General features: G+C 40.7%; 1 long non-coding RNA gene across 1 annotated transcript; it reads left to right on the top strand.

Annotated features, from left to right (window-relative positions):
* The first annotated feature begins 201 nt into the window (after positions 1 to 201).
* LOC138685866 (uncharacterized) lies at positions 202 to 5,471 on the top strand. The gene is made up of 3 exons (XR_011325248.1): positions 202 to 415; positions 4,442 to 4,485; positions 4,822 to 5,471. It is a non-coding gene; the product is annotated as an uncharacterized lncRNA (long non-coding RNA).
* The last annotated feature ends 17,788 nt before the right edge of the window (positions 5,472 to 23,259 follow it).

Raw genomic sequence — 23,259 nt, 5'->3', positions numbered from 1 at the left:
TGCAGAGCAGCCTTTCCAGTAAGGAAGGTGGGTGCAGGAGCCTCTCTTTACCTGCTTGTTCTACCATTTATTGCTGCCTCCAGAGCAAAGCCACAGTATGATGAAGTTGAATGTGGCTTTGCAGATGTCTTGGGATGACTTTTCCTTGTTCATGAGACTGTATCAAGCTCAGATGCAAACTAGAGCTACAGGAGAAAGAAATTGCATGAATAAAACTAAGGTCTGGTGAGAATAATGGGCTTGTCCAGAGGGGATTTTGTGGTGTTGGCATCGGTCCTGGCCATAACATTGTATGAATCTGTAGTTTCCTTGCCTTTGTACTAAGGTCCTATTTCTCTGTGGCTCAACAGATGTCATAGGCATGTTGGAAATATGTTTGAAAGGTGTCCAAGCACATCTGCAGGAGGCATTCAAGGTAAGCTACAGTGATGGGCAATTTATCGACTACCTATTAGGATGAATTTACCATCTATCACAACACAGATGAATCACAGTCCAAAGCCCTTATAAGCTATTTAGATGTGAATTCTTAGTATTAAGCATGAACAAAAAGTAGTCTCTGATATTTGTTTTTTTAAACTGTTCATTTTAAAATAACATTAGCTTTTTTTACAAACTGTAATCCCCAATCACAGACAGCCATTTGGTTTGGTTAAAATACTTTTCTGAAGCATACCAGGATGCTTTGCCTTAGAGGGATTTTATTAGAGGATGATGTCTTTCTGGCATGGGTTAGATTAAGCATCAATTTAATGTCTGCCATATTCCCATCAGAAGGGTAGGAGGAGTGGAAGGAGCCCGTTAATCCATCTAAACTAATAATGCCTTTTTGGCCTTAAAGTGTAATGATCTAATTCAGTGCTTTGTCCTTGTGATCTGAGCATTTCAGCGAAGATATTTTTCTCTTGTAAAACCATTTTGCCCACCTGGATGTCCTTGGGTAAGGCTTTAAAGCCCAGAGCTGCCATGTCAGGTGAGAGCTGTGTATTGCATCACTGGTCTGTCCCAGATCCTTTTTGTGTCTGACTCTGACTTTTCCTGAGCAAGACATCCATCATGTTGCAGAGGATTCCCAGCTTCAGCATGTCAGATAGTGCCAGTTATAATTATAGCCACTAAGGTCCACACCAAAGGGGTTAAAAGGAGATGCTGTAAACTTGGACAACCTTGCTACTGTTTCTGAGGGCTAGATTTATTCTCTGGACTACTTCAGTCTCCCTCCAGAGAGTTCATTGTGTAAGTCAGTATGACAGATTTATCCATGCTCACAGAGATGGTGGCTGTTTTCTCACTAGGCAAGTGGAAGGAGAAAGCAGCATAAAGACAGCTGCCAGCTGAGGGGTCACAGTTGAACTCCTGCCATGGAACGGTCATAAATTATAAATCTTCCAAAGAGTTACAGCTTCTGCTCTTATTTCTATCTTGTCCTAAATTTCTCAGCTGCACTTCTATTTATTTTAGGCATGTCATTATCGTCTGCAAAGGTCGCTGAGTGATTGCTGGGCAGAGTTTCACCCAAAGAGTACAGAGTGCAGCCCCTGGCCACTGATCACTGAGGTTTCACACCATGTATCTGAATTCTCCTGTTGTCCTCTCCACACCTGCACTGCATATATCTGATGCATCCAATTGCACTTGGTATCAACCCATGTTACTTTAATGGCCTTAGTTTATGCGCTGATTGGGAGTGTTATCAAAACCATCCCCTGCAGAATAAAGCCAGTTACTCAGTGGTAATTGGGGGATTAGGCCCTGTGCATATAATCCTGCATAGTGAAAAAAATGTTCCTGCATGATGCAGAGCTCTGAAATCTCATTGCTAGTAGTGGAAGGAAGCATGCAGGGGCTGGATTTCAACTGGTATAGATCAGTGTAGCTCCTTTGAGGAACTGGCACTCAGCACCTTGCCTGATTGTGCTCTTCAATCAGCAATTTAATTTTTTTTTTCCTGGTAGCATCTGTGCATATCCTTCAGTATTTACCACCTTTGAATATTTGCACACCAAGTTTAGAATAGCCCTTCTAAACTTCTACGAATAGCAGCTGACCCACTGCTGCTCCAACTACCGTCTATTCTTAGTATAGCCAAATTCTCCACAAATTCTTTTAGGGCATGACTCTGCTTAAGTGCATGTCATTGATACCATCTCCCTCCAATATTAGTCCTTCTACTGCTCTGTTTGCTATTTCTATTTGTGTGATATACATGCTGTAGGCCCAGTTTAATTACTGCTTCTTCACTGGAGCAGTAGCATGTGTACTCAGATGGACATTCGTGAACAGTTCTACTGGCGTCAATGGAATAGTCACGTGCTTAAAGCTGAGCTGGTGCATGCAGGGTCAAGTCCTTTAGGCTCTGTAGCTTTTATGGACTGAGGTCACTGATTTTGCAATTTAATGTGGATTCCCTATATCTTTGGTAAGGGTTCTGTTTTCTAGAACTCTTTAAAAACTTCAGTTTAAAGGTAGAAATGCACATTGGGAATGGTACCGAGTACTTGCAGCTGCAACAGGGGCTTTGAGATACACTATGGGGAAGCATGGTGGCCACACAGCTCCTCAGGAATATTCCTTCACAGGCACCCTTTCTGTCACAGGCTAACTTTGCAAAAAGCAGGTGGTGGAAAGGAAACCAGGCAAACAAGAAGGAAGCAAAGAAGACTGGCCTTTTTATTGCTAGTAAAATTTCCTTTACTGCCAAAAGGTCTTTGAAGCAAAAATACCAGCTTGCTGGGTGGCATCCACAACCTGAATTTAGCTTTAACCATATGGTAGCACAGTGTCAGATTTCTGCTGGCGCATACAGATTCCCACCAAGTGCTTTCCAGGTTCTAAGCATCGCTGCAGTATTTCTTCCCCTCTCCCTTACACTTTGGGATACATCACGTTTGTTCCTGCAATTTTTTTTCAGTTTTATGACATTCTACTTTCTTGATCACCAGCACTGGTATGATCTTTATTTCCTTAAGCATTTCTCTTTCTCCTCTGGGAAATTTATGTCTCTTTCTGGCATCTGTCCCCTCTCTTCTCTGCACACTCAGGCGAAGAATTCATTTCATTTTTTTTTCCCCCTTAAACAATGCCCTTACTACTTGTGTTAATAAATTACTCTTGCCATTTTTAAGAGGCCCTTCTGTCTCCTTCACTGCCCTCTCCTTCCGTATGTACTTTACAAATGTCTTATTTATCTTAACCCCTGCTGCAATCTTGCTCTGTTCAATTCTCCATCTTTGCTTTTCTTATCATATTTTACACCAACTTTGCCCTCTGATCTTTACACTCCACTGCTGGACCCCATATTTTATACAGAATTGTGTTCTTTTCTCAATTATAATTAATCCCATTGAATCACATGATTCACTGTAAGCACCTTTTTCAGTACTACTGTACTTACTTGAGATTAATAGAAGTTAAGATCATCCATCTATTATTTTCTTAGAAGTTTGCAGGCTTAGTTTTTCTGCTTAGTCATTAATTGTAAATCTCATTACATTACAGATAATGTTATTTAGCAGCCTTCTGTTCAGACCTGAATCTGCAAGTCATCTGAACAGTGCTTTAATGTACAAAGGAGGGTGTGTGATAATAGATTATCTACTGTGCCTCAGATACTGAGAAAGTCTTTTTAAGACTAGAAGTGTCCCTTTTTTTCTTTATACAGTACCTGGAAGAGTAGGACTCTGACCCCACAGGAAAGACTGAAGAACAACTGGAATGCAAAGAGTTATCAGGGATACTGTACTATAGTCTTATCTTCCACATAAGAAAGTGAATAGCTTTAACATCAAGTGCATGTGATAATTCACACTTATGATCTTATACTTCAAAAGGGTAGGGTTATCCAAGGGAGCAGAGGGAGACAGGAAAAAAGTCATCTGCCCAAGGTTGCTCAGGTTTGGCACTATAATGTAAATCTGTGGAGTACCAGTTCAATGACCCAGTCTTTTGACCGAGGCAGTAAAGGAGCACCTTCTGCAGCCAGTTTTCCAATTCTCTCCTCAGTTAAGCTTGCCATTTCTTCCCTGTATGCTAAGCAAGCATCACTGGCTATCTTTCACAAGTGTACCTAGACGGTTTGTGTTTGCATATGCCCCACATGTAATATTCTCTAAAGCTGATGTCACCTGCCTGCTGAGCCTTTATGGGAAGAGTATTGGGTTATCCTATGTGAAATCCTTGTGACATACCTTTGCAGATGTTGTTTTGATTTTGAGCATTGCCCCTGAAGGTCTTGCTGCAGCAGGTGATCCTGTTCACATGCTAGCTTTTATGACTTCAAATGGCTCATGTTCACAGACTGAGAAGGTTGCAGTAATAAAGTATGGGTGTCTCTAAAGACCTAGATTTGATATGTAGTTATCTTTTGCCTTTCTTCACAGACTCATTGTACCTTCTACTCTCTGATTCATTTTTAAAACTGGAGTATATTTCTCTTCCTTAGAAAAGGACACAAGCTGCAAATGATTGAGAGGCTCAGATCCTGAGGTAAGGCAAAAGTGGACTAAAATGCTTTTCCCAAGTTTTCTCAAATTTTACAAATCTTATGTGAAATACCATTGTGGTGCATCGGTTGATCCAGTAGTTAGCCCTGATGGCAGGGGAATCCTTGGATATTTTATCAGCTTTTAAGTGTAACAGTTCTCTCGCAAAGAGATTTATATATGTTAAATCCCTTAATTCACAGTCAGAAAAGAAATGGCATCCAGAATGAGCACACATGTTTTTGCCCTTTACATTTGAAGAAAACATGACAGTAGACTCTGTAGTCTTATTTTAACTAGACACTTGGTTTCAACATGGGTCTCACCTGATGTCTTCCAGCCGTGAGTCCTTCTGTGATGTAATATCTGTTACGCTGCAGCCATGGAGTCCAGACCCAAAGCTAGACATAGAGTGATGGCTACACCAGGCAATAAACAGCTGCTATTGCTGTCAAAACCTATACCAGGCAGTTGAAAGTGCTGTGGAACCGAAGAGGGTAAGAATGGTTTTTCCCTGTAAATTTTTCTTCAAACTCTGCCTCATGTCTAAAAGAGACTTCTCAAATGTGTCTGATCAGGTGTAAACAATTTCAAAGTGCAACTGGGTCATTGTTGCTTTCTTACTGAAGTTTAGGCGCACACCCTGATCTGACAGGTGTGCTGCTGTCTTGTATATAAAAACCTTCCTATTTTTTTTTTCTCTCCTGACAGTAATAATGAGGGAAACTTCCCACCCTTGTCCTGTGCATCCTGTGTTAGCATTTTTTTAACATCCCTTCAATTTCCATATGGTTGGAGAGATGCCAAACCCGAATTCAATCTCTCAGAAATCTTTTTTTATCCTCTTTTTTTCATCTGCTTTTTGTTTCTCCCCAGCCCCTTCCCCACTCCTCCACATTAGGTAATTATAGAACAGACTCCATGGTGGGCATCCAGAGGACCATTTTAGATTAAATAAATAATTTCTTTTTTTTCCCCCACAAGAGAGTTTTAGAAATACCAGACAGATAAAAATCTACAAAGACTTTGCTTTCCTTCCCCAAAATATAATTATTTACCTCTTCAGTTCACAATCAACAGGCTGATGTGGCTTTGCAGCTAAGTTGGAAGTAGCTGTAGTTGCTATTTTGTTGGAATAATATCAGATTTCCTTCTATGCTTTGCATAGCTGTCACCCAGTGATATGATAGGTCCATGATTTATTGACCTACTAAAAACACTTTCACTGACTTGTCATAATAAACTTTACTTAAAACATTAAAACATAAAACATCAACCAGCAGCTCAAACAGAGATGCCATACAAATACTTTCTAATTTAGTTAAGCTCTGGTGCAAATCCTGAAAATGAAGACCCCAGCACAACAGTTTTCTAGGATTTGTCATGCTAGGATCTGTTGTGTTAGGTAACAGGAATTGTAAATACAAATGCCTTGAAGTATGAAGTGCTGACAAGAAACTTGGCTCAATCTCAAGCCCTCATTATTCTTGAAGGTTTTGCTGAGACCACGAAGCTGAACCCAGCTGTAGCAATCACGATAGATTTGAATTGCCAAAAGTTACTGGGACTTCTGCTCATACGAGTTGGTCTTGGAAGACCTGGCTACCTGGTCTGTGCCTGTGACCATTTGGTTTATGATCTGTTTTTGTAAAGCCAGGCAAGTTCAGAGGCAGGCTATGGCTGTGATGTAGACCATGGCCCAAATCTTACATCAGCGCGAGTATTACCTGCTTGGAGATGAGTACCTTCAGCTTCTTTTGGTGTAGCTGAATTCACTTGTAGTCTAGTCAGATGGTTCTTTAGTAAGTAATAGTTCATTTAATGTTAAGTAGGCATCTGTGATGCTTAAGAGGAATTGTGTCTCTAATTGAATGCATATATTAGTGTTTTTCCAGGACCCCCTGAGTTCAGAAGATCCATACTGATTCCAGTTCTCTTCAGGGTCAGAGTCCCTCATGGCAGTAACAGGGATGAAACACTGTGTCCACCCCATACTAGCGATGGTGGCGTGCTAGAGCTGTTCAGCATTTTAGCTGGTTTCCCATCTTGTGAGATCACTCACTGGTGCTCAGCTTTCTCATCAGCTTCCCTGAAAGTCTACCCAAGTGTCACTTGCCAAGCAGAAGAACTTACATGTTCTTATTTAGCAATTCTCTTTTGTTCTTAATTGGTGAGCAGTACTCCTCATTTTGAAAGCCATTAAAGTGTGCTGAAGTTGAATATAGCTCCTCTCTAAGAACTACTTTCTTTACTAAATTCTCAGTATGGTTTTGGTAAATATTAAATAATGGGATGGCAAGGTGTACTCCAACTTTGTTTCCTTCTCTCTAATTTTTATAATTGCTTTCTTTAATTTCTTTCTCAATAAATTGTTAGATCATGCCATAACTCACTTCAAGATGGAGTATGCAGCTTTATGGATGATCCAGAAGATGCCTAGGGATTACTGTTTTGTGTTAGTAGTCCACAGTTCAACATCCATCAGGTCTACAGACTCTTTCATGTTATCTGATCCATGGAATCCCATGGGGATTTCCTGAGACACTTTAAAACTGGTGAGAAAACACTACAAGGAAAGAGTGCAGGTAGCAAACCAGGGATCCAAAAATATTTTTGTCATTGTGTGACTGCTTGAGGCTGGTCATACACATGTAAAACACTGGTGATGAAAAAACTACAGATGGGTAGTTGCTAAGCTGGAAATATCAGGAAATAATAACTGCAGCTTTTTCTTCCAAGAGAAAGGGGTGTTAAGACTGGATGTGTTTCATAAGAGGAAAAAGAAAAATGCAGCAAAACTACGTGCTCTCTCTCTCCCACATGCAAGTGCGTAATGTAACAGCAATAATTGTTTGTATCCGCAATTCTGTTGTACTAATTAAATGGAAAATAGATGATTTGCTGGAAGTATGTTTGCAGTGTTGTTGCTTAGGATAATACAAACCAAAGTAGTAATTTCTGCATTAGTTTTGTAAGACTGTCGTTCAATTTCATCATTTACAGACAATGATGATCAACCACCTCTTGCATAGGGATGCTATGGCTAAAACCAATTTGCAGCCCTGCGTGAAATTAATGACATCTCTGTTTTGGACAGATGTCCAAACAGATGCTGGGGAGAAGGTGATAGGGGTAAGTGTGTGCAAAGCCTGATGGCAGGGAATACTGCACATGACCTGCTAAAAAAAGGTTTTCTCCTTCAGTCAGACACGCACACACATTGCAATATATCCTTGGAGGGTGTCATGAGTGCTGACCATGGGCACCTACCTCAGGTACCCTGTTTAGCAGCCAAAGTTCTTGTATTGTTTCTGGAGAAATAAGGCTCCCCTGGAGATAGGTTAAGGGCTTAACACCCCACAGTTAGATACCGATGGTTAGGTGGTGCAAATCTCTCTGTGACCCTCTATGACCACTACACCTTCCTTGTTGCAGTTCAGTTTCAAACATTTATCGCAAGATCATCACTCTCCAACCTAAAGCTAGCTTCTTAATTAAGGAGGGCCATCACAAAGATGCCTTTGCCTGCTCTCAGCTCTGTCTCTCTTCATTCAGTCTCTTTCACAGGGCTGAGGTTAGCAGTAGTCTTTTGATAAGAAAAATACCATTTCATTCAGGGCAGGGAGCCTAATCAATGTAAAATCTAAAATTCCCACCTGGGAGCCTGGGAATTTACTGTATTGAGAGCCTCATCCTTCAGACTTTCCATAGGCAGGGCATGTGCTGACCTCTGGTGCGGTTTCTCCTGGGGAAGGGGACAAGATGGGAGGTTGAACATGTTAAAGATTCTTAATACAAAACAACTGAAGGTATTAATGGATTTTTCCAAACCCCTAAAATTCACTTTTGGTCAACTGAAAAGAATTTTCAGATAGGCAAATGGCACAGTCAGTTTTTCCATTCAGGCTTTTTTGTGCTGCAAATTGATATGGAAAGGTAAAAGATAGCTCACAAGTTACATTACCTAAGCAGTCATAATCATACAGCTTGATTTAATGTCATATGTCACATTTGTAGTTGTCATGAGCAGAAGAAAAAAGGAGGTTCAACAGCTTAGATTCAGAAGAATGTTGCTGGAAGAATTACATTTTCGTATTGGTGAGTGAAAATGAATTTATGTGTAGAGGGTCAGAAGAGCAGTCAGACAAAATCTTGTCCTTTGGACCAAAGATTTTACATGGTGCTGTCTCCTTTGCCAAGGTTTCAGGATCTTACACTTGTGCTCCGCTCCTTGTTTAGCTGTGTTTGGTGAAACTGTAATTGTCACATGCTGATAGAGAGGAGGATGTTGGTTCATTTCCTTCCTTGCCTGGTTTTCATAGGAGGAGGACGCATTGATTTTATAAAATGTAATTGCATTGACTGCTCTTGTTATCAGGATTGATTGTATTGACTGGAGTTGCATGTTGTTATGTTTTCACACTCTTGCTTTGAAATATAGTTTTGCTTTTGTGGTTTCTTTTTTTCTCCTCCATTTTGAGATTATTTGCAATACATTTTGAGTTAAGGTTCTTCTGCATTTGATTTATCAACCACTAGGATTGCTCTGAAATGCCATCAAAAGTATTCATAGTATCTATGTGACAGTAACCACTAGAACCGATTGCCGTTGACCCCAGCCATGTCAACCATCATAACCTTCCCTCAGGTTAGGAGGTTGAAGCTGGGAAATACATTTAATCTTCTTATTCCTGTGTGTCACGTCCTTACTGCAATCCATTTCAATTGTTCATTAGGGAATTGGGATAGTTGAGAATACCACAGTGAATAAATAATAGCAACTAGATGCCTGTAGAGAATGACGCTGGTAGCAAAATGCAGGGGCTGTGCCATTGAGCCCTTGAGGTGAAGGAAATTACGAAGATTTCATTTTAGATGTGGTGGTGATGCATAAGTTATTTATGGAAGTGTGTATTTACTTGGATATGCATGAGAAGTGTGTGTTGGGGTTAAGGCTGATGTTTTTCAAACTTGGGCACTTAGAATTAGGTACTTAACCCTATACATAGGTACATCAAAGGAAGTAGTCTCGTTTTAAGAGCTGATGAATACTGAAATTACTGACGTCTGGGAATACTCAGTATTTCTGAAAATCAGGCCACTTCTATTTAGCTGCCCAAACATTGTTTTGGAATATGATTTTCAAAGACATTTTAGACAATGCGAGACAATGCTGTAGCCTCTTTTGAAAACCTTTGCTTGAAGTGTCTGGGTTTAGCTACTTAGGTGGAATTTGAAAAATTATACACACTGTTGTATCTTTTCTGTTACTCAAATCGGTGGGAGCATTACCACCGATTTCTGTGGAAGCTGGATTAAGCTGATACCTGCATAAAAACCTGACTTTGAAATTTGGCTTAAATCTTAAAAGCCATATCCTCTTTTTCTTTGTGAACCCAAATGACACTGGATTTAAGGAACATTTACCCAGGTTCCTTGCAATGGGAATATATAAAAGCCATTTATGCAGTTCCTAAGCAAAAATAATTGAGAACTTTGCTTTTGTATAGTTTTTGGTTTTCCTTTCTTTACATTAATTTTTCATCCTTTCTCCCACTTTGTGTTCTGTAACACTTTGAATTCCTTCTCTAAGGTGATGTATTTGCAAAGACTTTGAGAAGAGATCTGAAATGCCTTGGAAGGAGCTGCTAATAGCCTCAAAGACCAGATTAGAGGACATATACATACCGTCTGTGTCGTATTAGGTCTCAAGTAAAGTCTTGTTTAAAGTAAAATACCAACTGTCTTTTGAAATGCCATCATTCCCCAAAGTCCTGTTACAGAGCCCTAAATCCTGAATACAGTATCTCTACGTCTACAGGCAAAGGACAAAGGGTCAAAGACATAGTTTCTTCTTATTTAAGATTCCTCTTTCATTTTATTACAGGACCCTGGGGTAGACTCTCTCTTCAAGTCCAGTCTTCACCAATCACATGCTAATAACTTCAGCTGAAAGAGGGCTCTACCCTAATGTCATTATACTCCCAAGCAATGATTGATTGTGTTATAGTATGTTTTTGAAACCTAATTACTGTCTCAGTTTGTATTTGAGCTCATTAATCTTCTAGCCTGTAAATAAGTAGAATTGACTAAATAACTGAATTTCTTTAATGATGGGTTCGAGTTATCGTTATACCTACTGTTTTGTGTTAACCTTTTTATTGCCAGAATTTTTTTTTTTTTGTTAGTGTTTTCTTCAGTTCTCATAAGCTTGCGTGGCTGGCAATGTACCTGTTTCAAACACTTGTCTCATCGAATGCATCACTGGTAGTGAACAGACAGACCCAGCCTGGCTTGCAGCCTCCCAGTCCTCCTCAAGCCAGAGGGTTGCTTTTAGGGTCCCTTAAGAAGCAGTCCTCCCTACAACTGCAGAAATTAACTGGGAAAGCTGGTAGGAAGGTACAAAGCCAGCTCTCCATTTCCCTTAAGAATCAGATAAAAGAGGAGAGGAATTGTTCAGAAAACTGTTTATACTGTATCCTCTGCATTGAAAGCATGGGCCTTTGGACAGACCAGCAATCTCCAGCTCTTCTGGGCACCCTCATGATGCTGGATGCCCATAGCTGTGACTGGCAAAGAGACAGTTAGTCCTAGGGGACAGCAGCAAGACCATAGCAGCCTGCTGTGTGAGCAGCAGTGCCTAGTCTTTAAGTCTAGGACCTTAGTCACGCGTTCTGCCAAAAAGCATCACCAAGTTCTTGTAGCAATACGCCCTTATACAGCCTGGAGTGGCTCCTCAGCATGCAGATTTTAGCTGAACACCTCCCCTGTGTGTTTGATTTGACCATAGTTACTTGAGAGGTCAGCACTCTCTGCAGTCCTTTTTTCTTACAAGAGCCTCATCTGCTGGATCCTTGCCACTGTTGACAAATAAATGAAGGCTCTGGCAATAGCCAGACTAAGCTTGTGGAACAAATTTCCAGGAAAAACAAGCATGACCACTAGCTTCAGCACAAGCAGAAACATATGGCAACTTCATCTCCTTGTTTTGGTTCCCTCCAGTAAACTGATTTAATCTACAGATACATGCACCTATTCAAAACCTCTTTCTATACGCCATTCACTCACAGTCAGGAAACTGTGATTGATTATTTTCATTTATTGGGAAACACTCAGATAGTCTGGGTGACAGGGACTTTATAAGCGCTCAGGTGGACAGGACATCTCAAGCCCTGTCGCGCTTGCCAGATGCGTTAGCTGTGACTCCAGGCCCTGATGAGAGACTTCAATTTGATCTGTGTCTTGCTGGAGCACTTAAGCATATGCTTATCTCTAGATATATGAATAGTCCCTTGAGAATGCCCATGTGCTTAAAGTTCGGCATGCATTTAAGTGCTTTGCTGGAGCAGGCTCCTAAGTCTTTCTGGGGATAATTAAGTCATGCCGAAAGCTATTTTACTGCCACATTTTCTTTCTGGTTCACAGGATGAGAAAATCCATTCTCATCAAAATACCAAGTGGATCATTTTTAACCTGATTATTTGTTAAAGGATTCATGTCATTAAAGTGAGCTTCTTTGCTCCTGCCTTCCATTCAATGGGTGCCTATATTCTTAATACGTCCTCTTCTATTGCTCAGCAATGAGCTATGCTGTAATTGAGCCAAATGCTACTTATATACCTGGCAGTGCTAATGAAAGGTGGTGACCTTTGGCCACTCCTCCAGTAATGAACCTCTCTACAGTAGGACCAGATGGTGCCTTCACTTCCAAGGGTGCAACATTACTGAGGTTATGCAGGTGCAAGTATATTTCTGGAAAGGTTTGCTGCCTGGGGGAGTGATGCAGTGGGATTGGTAGCCAGAAGCAGAAAATAGCCTTTGGGGGACAAATGTAAAAGAAACATATTCAGAAAATGGAAAATGGAGTTTGTGTAATTGGGATTATGGAGCACAGACTAGATGGTTACAGCCATAATACTTCTTTACGTGCTGTAGGTAGGAGCTTGTGTACCTTTATGGTTCATGGGCAAATGAGTTTGCTCGTTCACTGCCTCAAAAGTTAAGAATAAAAAACCTCGCCAAGCCAGTATGGCCACGCATGTAATGCTTTGGGTTTTTCTATGCAACCCCAATTAAGAGAAGGATTAAGGGAAACAATAGGGAAAACTCTGGGTTGAGAATCTGAAAAGGGACTTTGGCCCAGTCTTGGACCGAGCAACATGCGTTCCACAGCCATTGCCAAAGGCGTTGGAGTCAATGCCCAAAGCATGAAGTGGGGTGAAAGGAGGAGGAGACCATCATGTCTCGCTGCATCCTCAGGTGCTCCTGGTTTGGGGTGGTTCAGCCTTCAGCCTCCTGATAAAAACAAGTACGTTACACTTCATTTCCTGTTTCGGAAAATGGGAGTTGAATGCTAAAAGGCTAATTGTACATTGTTTTTAAAAATTAGTTTGATAATTCATCATATTGTAATTAAACTAATTAGAACACTATTCATTTCCAACCACCTTAATTAGGCCTCAACTTGGCAGGGAGCCCATGAGACAAAAATGTTGCAATTTGTTAAACAATTGAAAGACTTTGATAACAAATGGCTATATTCAGCTACATTTTAGTTAATAAGATTTATATATTAATCTAGTTATACTTTGTTCCCTCAGAATTTGGCAGAGCTTGCAGGTCTTCTGATCCCCCTACGAAATTCCTGAAGTCTGAGTTAAAATAACTGGAAAATTTTCCCCATCCAACAGAGGCTCTCCTGATTTTTGCACTGTAGCAGGCGTTCCGAAGGCTGTAATGCTTTTTCTTTTCCCCCTTCTTCTAACAGCTTTTAAAATAAAAGAGCCAGTTCATGGAGCAGATGCGGGCTGGGGCTGTGGGCCATGGTGGTGGGAGGGTTTTGGGGTGTCTGGCTGTCCGTGGGTTTGCTTTTGGGGGCGCTGTTGGATCAGGCTGCAGTTGTTCACCCGCACGGCACAGGAGACTCTGCTTGTACAGTTTTGGACCCGCAGCCCTTGTCACATCACTGTGACAAATGCTTGGCGAGGGCATGAGCTGGCACCCCAATCTCACACGAGAGGTGGAGGACTTCCGTGGCATTTGGTTCATCCATGGTGAATTTCCCTGTGTGCTCTCTTTGACAGCATAATGAAGTGATAATTACCTAAATGAATAAATGTTGATGGCTGAGATAAATATCCACATTCCTTTAATCTATTTTCCTCTTAAATTACTAAAGGAAATTTGGCTTTAATGGGGGGTATATGTCAATTTTTACAAATGATTGTAAATCTGTGTATGAAGGCATAAGATGGACAAAAAAAAAAAAGAACAAGATATTGTAATAATTATGTTTCTCACTGTCACTACCTTTTGCAACATCTGGTTTGTTTCTGCTCTTTCCACATCCTGCAGATGTTGCTGAACACATGAAAAACACTGACAGGAGAATATTTTAGCCAAGAAGCAATTTCAGTGGGTATCCTCTTAACTCTCCAGAAGTCGAGTAAGCAAAGACTTCTGTTTTCATTGCTAGTAAAGATCAGACCAATAAGCAAATGGGCCAGGGGCCCTCTAAAAGTGTCAGGAATAATCTGTTGTGGATGAAATACAAAAGTATCTGGAAATGGTATGAAATAATAAGTCTAGATTGAGTCTTAATTCTGACACCCTTCCTGAGCCTTACTCCTTAACTAGTCCTACTGCTATTAGAGGTTTGTGTTCAAGCTGCCGATATGGGATTTCCTTCCTTGCTTGTCCCTGGTTCATATGGCAGAGAAAAGGAAGATTAGGGAAATGTGAAAAGCCTATATACATACCATTTTTATACTGTGTTTCAAGATTGTGTAGCATACTAATGGATTAGGTTTTGAATTCTGTCTGTCCATCTACATCACCAGCATACATGCCAATCTGCCAGACAGTGGTTTGTCCAGACAGCAGGGCACAGGACAGTGTGTGTGATGGCTGTGCGATGCACCATCTCCTGTTGCTGTAGGGGTAGAAGGGGGAGCTGATTCGGTGCTTTGCCTTTGCCACAGCAAAGCCGTTTGCTGAAGCTGCTCTTAGCTCTTAAATAGTCCTAAAATAGTCAGTTTGGCTGAGACTGCTGCCTAGTTTTCCATCCTGATGATCTGCTGCATCACATGGTTTCTCTGTTGATTTTTCCATGGGACTAGTCACCTTTCTGAGCCCTGAGGAATATCCTGGCAAAGGTTGGTCCACCAGCTTTGCAGGTGGAAGGCAAGGAAGTTGCAAACCATCATCCAGCAACAGCATGGTTTTCTGCCATGGCCTTGGTTAGAGCAGCTCCCAGGGTTCAAGAGACAGCAGTGCAGCTGCTACTCCTTTCCCCCGTCATTTCGATGGGGTCTGTGTGTACTCCTGCAATGCATTTGAGCTGCACAAAAGGGACTGCACAGGAGCCTAGCTTTTATCCCAGAAGTAACTCATTATCTTCTATCGTTGATGCCGGAGTTGGGACAGAACTTTTTCCTCTTTCTACCTCCTAAAAAATATAGATGGCAAAGGAGAAGTTTTGAGAGCATGGACATTAACAGTAAATTCCCACTGCTTTCTCAGTGGCTTGGGTTTCACCTCATGCATTACATTCTGAAATGAGAAAGACTTAGAGTGATGACATGGGTGACTGAAGCAGTCCTTGTCTGAACAAGTGCAGAAGCAAAGACCTTCTCTGAAACAAATGAGAGCAGTTGGGAATCTGAAAAAGACTGAGGAAGGAAAAGACTACTACATGTAATAGCTCTTTGTCAGGGGAACATAGGACATTATGAAGGAGATACTAGAAAAGCTGTGCTGGGACTTAGCAAGCGATAGGACAGGAGTGAGCAGGCTGCAGAAAATACATCCCGTGTGCCTCAGCATTGGTGTAGTACCTCCAACCGGTTGCAGAATAGTTCGGAGGTGAATTTAAAAGCATGTACCTGGGAGATATGCTGAGAGCCCAAAATGGACACCAGCTTCCCTTCCTGCCATAGAAAAATCTTCTTCAAAGTCTTTTCCTCTTATGCAGATGAGCATAAATTAATGGTTGTTTTTCAGCAAAGAAACAGCGGTACATGGGAAGGTGCATAAACAGGTGCATCGTTTCACTCCTCCCCTCTTGAGCAGCTCATTTTAATACACACCAGTTATTGCTGTGCATAATAATGCACATCTGTCAAACGCTTTCCAGAGTGTGTGAAAATATACCTACAGAGCTACAAAGCAAGTGAGCTGCGTAGTAGCTGTGCTGCTCCCTGTGTTGCCAGTGAAGCTTCTCCAAGTTGAAATCTCCTCTGTTCACACTCTACTTCAGACCTGTATTTTCTAGTGAAATACATTATTCCTTTGCACAAAACATAAAGAGAGTCCAGTGACGGCCAGTGTCCCTGATGCAATTCCACAGAAACCTCTGACTCCTCCTGAGTCCAAGGCCCTGGAGGGCCCCAGTTCCTGAGGTAATGGGCTCCTGCCAGGAAAGAATGAGGTCCCCTGGGTCAAATTCTCCCCCCAGATACAGCCACTGCAACCCTAATAAAGGAAACGAGGTTGCCAGGGTGAGGCTGGAGACTGATTTTGGCCATATTTGAAGTGTGTGGAGTGACTCCAGGATGAGATCAAGAATTGGCCTCTCCCCCCAGCCTCCTTAGTTCTTTATGAAGCAGCATACATTGCCTCATGCTTGCATTCCTGGAGCAGAGGCTAGGTCCAAAGCCCTCTAAAGAAGTTAAGAGTTTTCCTTTTGGAGGCTAGATCAGGTTACCAGAGAAGACACACTATCCAGCTGCAATAAACTGGTTCTTTACATGTATTTTTGTGCAGACAAATCTCAGACTTAATGCTTACAGCTGAATTTGAAAACTCCTTTTTGCTTTTACTTTGCTCCATCAAAAAGTAAGAAGGAGTTGCAAAAAATACCCCAGAAGAAAACCCAACACTCAGCTCTGAGAGCCTGTATTTGGTTGCTGATGCTTTGCAGAGGTCACAGGGATTAATGAAAAACACAATTAGAACAACATCAAGCTGGGGGCCCCAGTTTGGCACTGAAGGATCCATTTGCGTATATCATATTGCATTATGTGATGTAAGAATGTGGGCTAGTGTAATCAAAATGTAACTGCAATCCTTACCAAAAACACCTGTTTAACCTCAGCTAACCCAGGAAGAGAACTTTAGACTTTTTTTTTTTTTTTTTAATTCTGCATTGGAGGCGTACTGGTGAACGCACAATAATGAAGCTTCTGTTCGTAGGTCCTGGAAATGGAAGTATTCGGAGCTTGTGCCCAGTCTGTCCCAAAATCAATTTTATGTTCGTTAGCTATGTGCTTACTTAACTTAGTTTTGTGCTTGGGAAGACTGCCGAAGTGAGGGAAATGGAGGCTGAAGATCAAAATATTTCATCTGTGATTTGATAAATTGTGGCTAGTGGCAATACGAGCATCTCCTGGCCCAAGAACAGAGGACTGTGAGGTACCAAATGCCCCAACTTGTGGCCTTTTGGCACTTCTTGAGGAGAAACTGGTTTGAAAATGGAAAGTAGGTGATGAGTAATGATCAGAGCTCAGAACCCAGATCTGAGTTGAAATTGCCAATTTTATCATTTTGCCCACTGAGCTCTTGGAATCATTCTCTTGGTAATAAATGCCGAATAGACACCAAGGCAGGTTGGCTCAACAGCAAGGAAAAAATGTCTTGATGGTTCCAAGCATCAGTGTGAGACTGGAGAAAAGAGATTCTTGTCTTCTATTCTGCTTCAAACTTTTTATTTTTTGTGAGATTAGGCAAATTATTTAGGGTGCAATTAACCTAATTTTAGCTGTCTAGAATTTAGTTTAGTTTTTAGATTAGGTCAGTCACTGAAATTCCCTCTTTCTTCAGCGATTCATCCTGCTAATCCAGTTGCTTGAGTATGGGATGATTTACCTTCTGAAGACATTTCTCTCCAACAGTTGCAAAGGAGCACATATAACTACCTGAGATGAGATGCTCATCTTTTAGTTAACTAAGATGAGGTGAGATGACTCACATCTTTACTCATGGCACCCCAGCTGATTGCTTCTGTAGAGCAAGGATACTCATCCTTCCTTGTTTCATCAGTGTAGGTACTTGTAAGAATAAATGTTAAATTTTAAAAGGAACAGCTTTCTAAGAGCATGCTGTTACCTCAACCTATAATAGGCCAAGTGTTTCAGGAGTTAGTAGGAAGCACTCACTTGGTTTTTCATATTTCCCCAAGAAGGCTGAAAAACCACCACAGATCCTTCAGAGATTTTTTTTTTTTCACCTGTGTAGAGTAAAGCTTTCCTTCACTTGCAATGAGAGCTTGGTGTTGAATTGCTGCTTGTACCTTGAGCATCCTTACCTCTTTTTGCTGTGTTGTGGTGATAAGTTTAGGGTGCTTACTGCCTTATAAGATCAGGAGTCCTCAAGGAGATTTAGGTGTCAGGCTGTTGACCTAAGAGCTCCAGTGCCAGATGCAGGTGGCTCAGTGAAGAAACATGGACCTGCAACTGAGGCTACATCTTGAGCTGGTGATAAATCAGCAAACTTTATTGACTCCAGCAGAGCTGTTGTCTTGATTCCAGCCCAAAGTGTCTAGTGGATATATGGTATTTTTACACTTCCAGGCAGAATCCTGAGTGAAGTGTCGAAGCTTTTGCAAGGTAAAGGTGTAGTTTTGGAAAAGTGGTCAGTGATGGAAAGCCAAAAAAGGATTTCTGAGGTAATGTCAGACAAGTGAGAGACTTGGGCTGTGTGTTTTAAAGATTAGGGGAAGCTGTTCTGGCGAAAGGGCTCAGAGCTGAAAGGCCCCCCACAAATCTCTCATGCAAGGCAGCAAACTCCAGTGCACCAAAATCCCTGGTTTGCCATACCCCGATTCTTATGGGTGACCTACTGAGGCATTTTCTGCTTAAATACATCATGAGACCTTGTACAGGGTAGGATAGGAAATAAAAGGAGCATCAGCATAAACTGAATGAACAAAATACTGATACCACCACACCACTACCAGACCATACTATAGAGTACTTTATAGTATGTTCTGGCTTTGGTATAGCAGCAGTTACAGGGCCCACAATCACTGCACAGAGTCTAGGTGGTGCCTATCTGTGCTGTGACTGATTTAACCAACACTATATGAATCACTCATTCCCAGAGGCATTAAATGGCCAATATTTTTTTAAGCAGCTTACGACTGTATTTTTTTTTCTTTAATCAAAGCAGGTGAAACAACTTCCCGTGCTCTGCTGATGTCTTGTTTCAGGGAACAGCTTATCTCAGACAGAGTGTATTGAGTTCTGTACAGGCTTGTCAAGGCGAATACTTGTCAATGGTCTAAATACTTTTGTGAATATTAGGGAATAATCTTGCAAGAGGGATAAGAGCGCAAGTTCCAGCTGACCCCTCCCGCCCCTTTCCTCAGCCACAAACCTGGGGGGATTAGTTATGTTTTGAAACAGATGCCCCTATAATTAGGGAGGAAGAAACATGACTGTTTGGAAAAGACACCTTTGGGTAACATATCAGTGGACCCACAGATCCATTACAAAAGTGCAATCTGACAAAACAGCTTAAGGTCTCAACTCGCTGCTCCTCTTTCATGACAGCAGTTTGTATCAATGAAGATGCCTCATAGTCCTTCTGCCTAGAAAGGTTCAGACATGGGAGGGCCTGTGGAAAAATTTACAGCAGCCAAAAAGCCCAGTACTGAAATGTCTTTAATCTGATCAGACTTGTACTTAATCCTGAGACATAAATATCCAGCACATTACACCTTTGATTTACTATTATGAATGTATTGGAGCAACAGTGGTCCTTTTGAATTATGCATTCTCTTAACAGAACATTAAACCTTATGGGGAGATGGAGTAGCCCAACACATAACTATTATCCTGACAGAGGGGAGGGTGAGACCAAGAGTAATGCTCCTAAGCTACAGAAACTCTGAGTTTTTGTTGGATTGCTTGAATGAGCATTATAAATAGCACTTTGTTCCTTCTCGTTAATAAATAGTGTTTAGATTGCTCACAAGAAACCTCATAGATGGCTCATCAAGAGAAAGAGAAGGGATTATTATTTGACATAAAAGAATAACAACATCCCTAAGTCCTGAAACTTGCCCTGAAACTGCTAAAAGCATGCAGCAGAACTGTGCCTGGGCATCTGAGAACAAAGCAAACCTTTTAATAACTTGATAATCCATTTGTTATTGGTTCTTCATATCAAGTCATGACCAAAAGTTACTACAGTACTACAGGAAATCAAGTTTGATTTTGTAATATAGTCAAATAAGTACTTTGGATTGCCATGTCTAAGATCAATAAGGAAGCGGTAACTACATTTGCTGTCATATGAAGATATTGATGTAAAAACATAATGGTCAAAATTATAAAATCAATTTCATAATTTAATCAGAAATGTTTATTGATACTATTAAAGCTGAATTCAATAGCTCCTGGTATGCAGTTAATTTCTTACCTGTCAGAAAAACATATTGAAATGTTCTTTCTTTTAAATGCTTGGAGTTAATTCAGTGAAAAACCCAGCAGCGACCTGTGGCTGGTATGGGCAGAGCGTGGTTGTTAGATGTGGAAATCGGTGGAAATCCTCTAGCGGTTTATAGCAAAATGTTTTACGCGTTGCAGAGCGCTTGTGTTTTATGCGTGCATACACACAGGTGTATAATGTAACATTGTCAATAACAGTGCTAGTAACTGCAGTGTCACAGCATGAATCCTGGTGAAGGCAGTGGAAACTTTGCTGGCAAATTCAGCACAGCCAGGACTGGTTGTTGGATAAAGGCTCAAAGATTTTCCTCCTACTCCATGACTGCACGTGGGCAGGAGCACAGAGCTGAATTGGTGGGTCCAGGCTGCATTGTATTCTTGTACTACATATCCCTGGGATTGCGTAGCTGCTCCTCTGTGGTAGGCACAGAAGACAGAAGTAAATGCAAGTTTAAGGAAAAAAAGAAGTGGTTGTTTTTGCCTTTGTGCCTCTGACCCAATCTAGTCAATGTTTGGGCTAAATCCTATAACATGGTGTGTACTGCAAAGGCAGTGGAGCAGGCAGAGGTGGTTGCAGAACAGGTCAGCAGTGTGTGTGTGGTCAGAATTCATGGGTAAGAGTAGCCTATGCAGGTGGAAGAAAGCAGAAGGCAGAGGGGAGGTTGCTAGGTACAGATGATCTCTACTGTGTGGATATGAAATGTTTTGTTCTGGGCTGTTCTCTTCGTGATGTTCCTGTGAAGGTATGTCTGAGCACACAGGGTAAAGATATCACAGGGGCTAGGAAAGACACAACCCCACTGTAGAAATCAGGGGGTCACTGTTGAGGTAGTTCTTTGGGAATAAGAGGAGAAAGGGATATTTCCAAAAAAGTGTATAAATAAATAAATAAAATTTGAGATTGTTGTGTGATTGGAATCATCTGACCTAGAAAAGTTTTCATGGACCACAAGTGCCTAAGAGCTGGAGAAAGGATAGTTAAGACTGCCTAATTCTCTGTGGACTGTATACATAATATAGAGTAAATCCATTAATCTCAGGGAGCCCTACTGACTACGTACTTCATTACTGAAGAAAAACTGATCTGACCCCTGGATGGGTTATTTTAATGTATTTTTTCCATATGGCACTTCATTTTAAAGGAGGCCGTATGGTGAGAAACATTCTGTTATCAGAGTAATTTTTCACTTTAAAGAAGTGAGTTTCTTTTGTACTCCATGTGATAGGTAAATCATACTGTCTATTTAGGTCCTATTTCTCTACGTATGTGAGATTATAGGTCTTGCATGTAAGCATATATTTGAAATTGATCAATATAAATTACTGATGCAGTAATTTTTTTTTTTTTTACATAGCTAGTCAAAGATTAGTACTTCTTTTAGAGCAGTGCAAAAAATTTTATGGTAAGATTTTCTTACTGTGATGTGTATTTGTCACGTGCCAGGAACAGATGTAGGTATGCACAGATTCGTTTATACCGAGATTCATGTTCCTCATGGCTTTAAATCCGATGTGAAGCTACTTTTAATAGGCCAGAAACCAGCTCACTGCATGTCTCTGGGCCAACTGAAGATGAGACACAACTGCTAACCATGCCTTACTGTGGCTTTCAAGGCACTCTCCAAAGATGGAGACTAGATTTTATAACTGGCATGACTAAGTGTTGATAACCAAAAACTATTTGTAAGAGGTGATTTTTTGGTGGATAAAATGTAACTTGGGCTACTCCTAAGGCCAGGCTTAACACTTAGCTCTGCTACAAGCCTTCTGCAGTACCTAACCTGCAGAAGGTAACTTAAACTGCTTGTTCATCAGATATTTATCTTACCACAGATACTCTGCATAGTGGTTGTGAAATAAAGAATGGCTTACCACACGTATAAGTCTTTCTTTTTTTCCTTTTGTAAAGTAGCAGAGACTATTTGGGAAGCCAACAATGAAATTCTCTGCTGTCATCTTTTCTTTCATTATATTTATCAGTACGGAATCAAATAATCTTTTCTCCTTCCTACCCTAGACAATAATAGGAGCAAGCCTAAGAAACCTACCTGTTTCAAGGTTTGTGGAGTAAGTTGTTTTTAATATGACAGGTGAGAAGATAGATGAGGCATTTTTCAAAGTGGAAGCAAATTTAAGTCACTAAATCACACACACAGAGCAAGAGTTCCTTTCCCAAACATTTCCAGAAATTCCTCAATGTCCTTGAAATGTGACCCTAAAATCTGATATAATGAAGATTTTTTTTCTCTGTAGAATTACACGGAGGATTTATATTTAACTTGGTGAGTGATACCCTTTCTTGAGAATGTAGGCTCATTCTCCTTGATTTGCACAGGCTTGTTTTACTAGACTTAAGCCTTTTAAAATTGTGTGTCCAAGTCTGCTCTGTGGAAGTGCCTGTTCACTCAGCTAATGGAGAAGAACAAGAACTGCTAGAAGATGCATTTCATCTCAAACACCTATTGTAGGATGGGGTGAACCATCCTGAGAAAACTCTCTCTTTCCATTAGGGAAGGAGTATAGAGGATGAGATTAGACCTAATTCTGACTTTCATATGGTTATAGGGGAACCAAGTGACCGTAGATTTTGGAGGTATGCAAATCCAAAGATGTTGTAAGATGGCAATAAATTAACTACAAATTTCAGAAGATTTTGCTACCTATTAAAATAGGATTGTCTGCCTCAATATTTAAGGCTTTGTATGAGATTTAACTGAGGGAGTGCAGCCAATTAGTTAAAGATTAGACTATGGACTAAATGAGGCTAAAGTCTTTTCCTTGCTCAGATGTTGTTTTTCTGAGTGCTAATTCCTTGTCTATATTTTATTTTTCCTTCAGCATAAATAATAATGATAATGTGTAAATCATGATGGTCTTCTGTAACTGAATTCAGGGAGGATTATTAATCACTATGCTATTTTGGGTTGGACTGTATTTCAGAAATGGGAATGACAAGATTTGTTTTCATAAGACAAATAGTTGAGCCTTTGAGATCTGATTTGGAATAGTTGTCTATATAATGCATATCAGTAAAGCAATTTGTATCCAGTTTGTATATGAGAAACTGGCATATTTTATGACTGATATAACTGATTTAGAAACGAACTTACCAGATTGTCCTATGTACAGTAGAAAGGAATGTGCCAGGGTGGGGGAAGGATAGAGACTTTTTCTTGTAAATGTTCTGACATTTTAGAGAAGCATTTAGAGAAGCCACAGGAATGCCAGGATTAAGAGCCTGAATGCAGAATATAAGCTTAAGGAGATGGTGATGGATTGCTTAATTCTTTTATTAAGACCCCATACTGTGTTGTATTCAGTATAGTTTA

The sequence above is a fragment of the Haliaeetus albicilla genome, chromosome 7 (assembly GCF_947461875.1).
Source record: "Haliaeetus albicilla chromosome 7, bHalAlb1.1, whole genome shotgun sequence".
Lineage (NCBI taxonomy): Eukaryota > Metazoa > Chordata > Aves > Accipitriformes > Accipitridae > Haliaeetus > Haliaeetus albicilla.
Note: the sequence above shows the minus strand (reverse complement) of the source record. Positions and strands in the feature narration are given on the sequence as shown.